The sequence below is a fragment of the Mustela erminea genome, chromosome 14 (assembly GCF_009829155.1).
Source record: "Mustela erminea isolate mMusErm1 chromosome 14, mMusErm1.Pri, whole genome shotgun sequence".
Lineage (NCBI taxonomy): Eukaryota > Metazoa > Chordata > Mammalia > Carnivora > Mustelidae > Mustela > Mustela erminea.
Window position 1 is genome coordinate 15,060,864 of NC_045627.1, and position 6,710 is coordinate 15,067,573.

General features: G+C 39.6%; 1 pseudogene; it reads left to right on the forward strand.

The window, feature by feature from the left end:
• The window catches only part of LOC116573607, a 922,392-nt pseudogene that overhangs the window by 70,859 nt on the left and 844,823 nt on the right, over positions 1-6,710 (forward strand).

The window sequence follows — 6,710 nt, forward strand, 5'->3', positions numbered from 1 at the left end:
AGGCTCGGTGAGCTTGGAGCGTGGCTGGAAGTCAGGCAGGCGGAGTTATTGGGCGCTGTTCTCTGAGGGTGCACTGAGGAGTGGGGCCCCGGGCTCTCGGCTCCTCAGGGCAGAGAACAGGAGGCCACCATTTTCATTCCCATCCTCCAGAACTCTACAGAAAGCACTCAGGGAACAAAAGTTCCTGAAAGAAAACGTGAGGGGATTACTCAGCCCGGCCTCTGGTAAGGGCGATGCAATTCCGCCTGGGGAAAAGACACTTGAGAGTCACTACAACGGGCCCCTCCCCCAGAAGATCAACAAGAAATCCAGCCAAGACCAAGTTCACCTACCAAGGAGTGCAGTTTCAATACCAAGGAGAGCAGCAGAATTCCAGAGGAGGAGAAAGCAAAGCACGGAACTCATGACTTTCTCCCCACGATTCTTTAGTCTTGCAGTTAATTTAATTTTTTTTTCTTCTTCAATGTTTTTTCTCTTCTTCTGCTAAAATTTTTTTAATTTTTACCCTTTTCTTTTTTAACGTTTTTAAACTAGGTTATCTAATATATATATATATATATATATATATATATATATATATATATTTATTTATCTTTTTTATATTTTTTCTTCATTCGTTTTATTTTTATAATTGTTTTCTTTCTTTCTTTCTTTCTTTCTTTCTTTCTTTCTTTCTTTCTTTCTTTCTTTCTTCTTTTTTTTCTTTCTGAACCTCTTTTTATCCCCTATCTCCCCCTTCAGGATTTGGGATCTCTTCTGATTTGGTTAAAGCATATTTTCCTTGGGTTGTTGCCAGCCTTTTAGTATTTTACTTGCTCCTTCCTACATTCTTATCTGGACAAAAGGACAAGGCGGAAAATTTCACCACAAAAAAAAAAAAAAAAAAAAAAAAAAGAACAAGAGGCAGTACCGAAGGCAAGGCTAGGGATCTAATCAATACAGATATTGGTAATATGTCAGATCTAGCGTTCAGAATGACGATTCTCAAGGTTCTAGCCAGGCTCAAAAAAGGCACTGAAGATATTAGAGAAACCCTCTCGGGAGATATAAAAGCCCTATTTGGAGAAATAAAAGAACTAAAATCTAACCAAGTTGAAATAAAAAAGCTATTAATGAGGTGAAATAAAAAATGGAGGCTCTCACTGCTAGGATAAATGAGGCAGAAGAAAGAATTAACTATATAGAAGACCAAATGACAGAGAATAAAGAAGCTGAGCAAAAGAGGGACAAACAGCTACAGGACCATGAGAGGAGAATTCGAGAGATAAGTGACACCATAAGACGAAACAACATTAGAATAATTGGGATTCCAGAAAAAGAAGAAAGAGACAGGGGAGCAGAAGGTATACTGGAGACAATTATTGTAGAGAATTTCCCCAATATGGCAAAGGGAACAAGCATCAAAACCCAGGAGGTGCAGAAAACACCCCTCAGAGTCAATAAGAATAGGTCCACACTCCATCACCTAATAGTAAAATTTACATGTCTTAGTGACAAAGAGAAAATCCTGAAAGCAGCCCGGGAAAAGAAGTCTGTAACATACAATGGTAAAAATAATAGATTGGCAGCAGACTTCTCCACAGAGACCTGGCAGAACAGAAAGAGCTGGCATGATATATTCAGAGCACTAAACAAGAAAAACATGCAGCCAAGAATACTATATCCAGCTAGGCTATCATTGAAAATAGAAGGAGAGATTAAAAGCTTCCAGGACAAACAAAAACTGAAAGAATTTGCAAACACCAAACCATCTCTACAGGAAATATTGAAAGGGGTCCTCTAAGCAAAAAGAGTGCCTACAAGTGGTAGATCAGTAAGGAACAGAGACAATATACAGTAACAGTCACCTTACAGGCAATACAATGGCACTAAATTCATATCTCTCAATAGTTACCCTGAATGTGAATGTGCTAAATGCCCCAATCAAAAGACAGAGGGTATCAGAATGGATAAAAAAAACAAAACCCATCTGTATGTTGCCTACAAGAAACTCATTTTAAACCTGAATACACCTCCAGATTTAAAGTGAGGGCGTGGAAAAGAATTTACCATGCTAATGGACATCAGAAGAAAGCAGGAGTGGCAATCTTTACATCAGAGCCATTAGATTTTAAGCCAAAGACTATAATAAGAGATGAGGAAGGACACTATATCATACTCAAAGGATCTGTCCAACAAGAAGATCTTACAATTTTAAATATCTATGTCCCCAACGTGGGAGCAGCCAACTATATAAACCAATTAATAACAAAATCAAAGAAACACATCAACAATAATACAATAATAGTGGGGGACTTTAACACTCCCCTCACTGAAATGGACAGATCATCCAAGCAAAAGATCAACAAGGAAATAAAGGCCTTAAATGACACCCTGGACCAGATGGACATCACATGTATATTCAGAACATTACATCCCAAAGCAACAGAACACATTCTTCTCTAGTGCACAGGGAACATTCTTCAGAATAGATCACATCCTCGGCCCTAAATCAGGTCTCAACAAGTATCAAAAGTTTGGGATTATTCCCTGCATATTTTCAGACCACAATTCTCTGAAGCTAGAACTCAACCACAAGAGGAAATTTGGAAAGAACCCAAATACATGGAGACTAAACAGCATCCTTCTAAATAATGAATGAGTCAAATGAGATCGGACGCGTTCAGGGTGGTATGGCCGTAGACACATCAAGATATCACCTTACACCAGTTAGAATGGCCAAAATTAACAAAACAGGAAACAACCTGTGTTGGAGAGGATGTGGAGAAATGGGAACCCTCTTCCACTGTTGGTGGAAATGCAAGTTGGTGCAGCCTCTTTGGAGAACAGTGTGGAGATTCCTCAAGAAATTAAAAATAGGACTTCCCTATGACCCTGCCATTGCACTCCTGGGTATTTACCCCACAGATACAGATGTCGTGAAAAGAAGAGCCATCTGTACCCCAATGTTTATAGCAGCAATGGCCACAGTCGCCAACCTATGGAAAGAACCAAGATGCCCTTCAACTGATGAATGGATAAGGAGATGTGTTCCATATACACTATGGAGTATTATGCCTCCATCAGAAAGGACGAATACCCAACTGTTGTAGCAACATGGACGGGACTGGAAGAGATTATGCTAAGTGAAATCAGTCAAGCAGAGAGAGTCAATTATCATATGGTTTCACTTATTTTTGGAGCATAACAAATAGCATAGAGGACAAGGGGTGTTAGAGAGGAGAAGGGAGTTGGGGTAAATTGGAAGGGGAGGTGAATCATGAGAAACTATGGATTCTGAAAAACAATCTGAGGGGTTTGAAGTGGCGGGGTATGGGTGGGAGGATGGGGTACCAGGTGGTGGGTATTATAGAGGGCACGGATTGCATGGAGCACTGGGTGTGGTGAAAAAATAATGAATACTGTTTTTCTGAAATTAATAAATCAATTTAATAAAAAAAAAAAGAATGAATGGGTCAACCAGGAAATTAAAGAAGAATGGAAAAACATTCATGGAAATAAATGATAATGAAAACACAATGGTTCAAAATCTGTGGGACACAACAAAGGCAGTCCCAAGAGGAAAATATATAGCAGTACAAGCCTTTCTCCAGAAACAAGAAAGGGGGCACCTGGGTGGCTCAGTGGGTTAAGCCGCTGCCTTTGGCTCAGGTCATGATCTCAGGGTCCTGGGATCGCGTCCCGCATCAGGTTCTCTGCTCAGCAGGGAGCCTGATTCCCTCTCTCTCCCTCTCTCTGCTTGCCTCTCTGCCTCCTTGTGATCTCTGCCTGTCAAATTAATAAATAAATAAAATCTTTAAAAAAAAAAAAAAACAAGAAAGGTCTCAGGTACACAACCTAACACTACACATAAAGGAGCTGGAGAAAGAACAAGAAAGAATCCCTAAACCCAGCAGGAGAAGAGAAATCATAAAGATCAGAGCAGAAATCAATGAAATAGAAACCAAACAACCAACAGAACAAATCAATGAAACTAGGAGATAGTTCTTTAAAAGAATTAATAAGATTGATAAACCCCTGGCAGACCTATCAAAAAGAAAAGAGAAAGGATCCAAATAAATAAAATCATGAATGAAAGAGGAGCGATCACAACTAACACCAAGGAAATACAAACAATTATAAGAATATACTATGAGCAACTCTACGCCAACAAATTTGACAATCTGGAAGAAATGGATGCATTCCTAGAAACATATAAACTACCACAACTGAACCAGGAAGAAATAGAAAACCTGAACAGACCCATAACCAGTAAGGAGATTGAAACAGTCATCAAAATCTCCAAACAAACAAAAGCCCAGGGCCAGACGGCTTCCCGGGGGAATTCTACCAAACATTTAAAGAAGAACTAATTCCTATTCTCCTGAAACTGTTCCAAAAGATGGAAATGGAAGGAAAACTTCCAAACTCATTTTATGAAGCCAGCATCACCTTGATCCCAAAATCAGACAAGGATCCCATCATAAAAGAGAGCTATAGACCAATATCCTTGATGAACACAGATGCAAAAATTCTCACCAAAATTCTAGCCAATAGGATTAAACAGTACATTAAAATGATTATTCACCACGACCAAGTGGGATTCATTCCAGGGCTGCAAGGTTGGTTCAACATCCCCAAATCAATGTGACACAACACATCAATAGAAGAAAGAACAAGAACCATATGATACTCTCAATAGGTGCTGAAAAAGCATTTGACAAAGTACGGCATCCCTTCTTGATCAAAACTCTTCAAAGTGTAGGGATAGAGGGCACATATCTCAATATTCTCAAAGCCATTTATGAACAACCCACCGCAAATATTCTCAATGGAGAAAAACTGAAAGCTTTTCCGCTAAGGTCAGGAACACGGCAGAGATGACCATTATCACCACTGCTCTTCAACATAGTACTTGAAGTCCTAGCCTCAGCAATCAGACAACAAAAGGAAATTAAAAGCATCCAAATCAGAAAAGAAGAAGTCAAACTATCACGCTTCACAGATGATATGATACTGTATGTGGAAACCCCAAAAGACTCCACTCCAAAACTGCTAGAACTTGTACAGGAATTCAGTAAAGTGTCAGGATATAACCAAAGAGGCAAAGAATCTATACTCAGAAAACTATAAAGTACTCATGAAATAAATTGAGGAAGACACAAAGAAATGGAAAAATGTTCCATGCTCCTGGATTGGAAGAATTAATATTGTGAAAATGTCTATGCTACCTAAAGCAATCTACACATTTAATGCAATTCCTATCAAAGTGCCATCCATCTTTTTCAAAGAAATGGAACAAATAATCCTTAAATTTATATGGAACCAGAAAAGACCTCAAATAGCCAAAGGAATGTTGAAAAAGAAAGCTAAAGTTGGTGGCATCACAATTCCGTACTTCAAGCTCTATTACAAAGCTGTCATCAACAAGACAGCATGGTACTGGCACAAAAACAGACACATAGATCAATGGAAGAGAATAGAAAGCCCAGAAATAGACCCTAAAATCTATGGTCAACTAATCTTTGACAAAGCAGGAAAGAATGTCCAATGGACAAAAGACAGCCTCTTCAATAAATGGTGTTGGGAAAACAGGACAGCCACATGCAGAAAAATGAAATTGGACCATTTCCTTACACCACACACGAAAATAGACTCAAAATGGATGAAGGACCTCAATGTGCGAAAGGAATCCATCAAAATCCTTGAGGAGAACACAGGCAGCAACCTCTTCGACCTCAGCCGCAGCAACATCTTCCTAGGAACATCGCCAAAGGCAAGGGAAGCAAGGGCAAAAATGAACTATTGGGATTTTATCAAGATCAAAAGCTTTTGCACATCAAAGGAAACAGTTAACAAAACCAAAAGACAACTGACAGAATGGGAGAAAATATTTGCAAACGACATATCAGATAAAGGGCTAGTGTCCAAAATCTATAAAGAACTTAGCAAACTCAACACCCAAAGAACAAATAATCCAATCAAGAAAGGGGCAGAGGACATGAACAGACATTTCTGCAAAGAAGACATCCAGATGGCCAACAGACACATGAAAAAGTGCTCCACATCACTCGGCATCAGGGAAATACAAATCAAAACCACAATGAGGTATCACCTCACACCAGTCAGAATGGCTAAAATTAACAAGTCAGGAAATGACAGATGCTGGCGAGGATGTGGAGAAAGGAGAACCCTCCTACACTGTTGGTGGGGATGCAAGCTGGTGCAACCACTCTGGAAAACAGCATGGAGGTTCCTCAAAATGTTGAAAATAGAACTACCCTATGACTCAGCAATTGCACTACTGGGTATTTACCCTAAAGATCCAAAGTAGCGATCGGAAGGGGCACGTGCACCCGAATGTTTATAGCAGCAATGTCCACAATAGGCAAACTATGGAAAGAACCTAGATGTCCATCAACCGATGAATGGATAAAGAAGATGTGGTATATATACACAATGGAATACTATGCAGCCATCAAAAGAAATGAAATCGTGCCATTTGCGACAACATGGATGGAACTAGAAGATACCATGCTTAGCAAAATATGTCAAGCGGAGAAAGACAACTATCATATGATCTCCCTGATATGAGGAAGTGGTGATGCAACATGGGGGGTTAAGGGGGTAGGAGAAGAATCAATGAATCAAGATGGGATTGGGAGGGAGACAAACCATAAGTGACTCAATCTCACAAAACAGACTGAGGGTTGCTGGGGGAAAGGGGATTG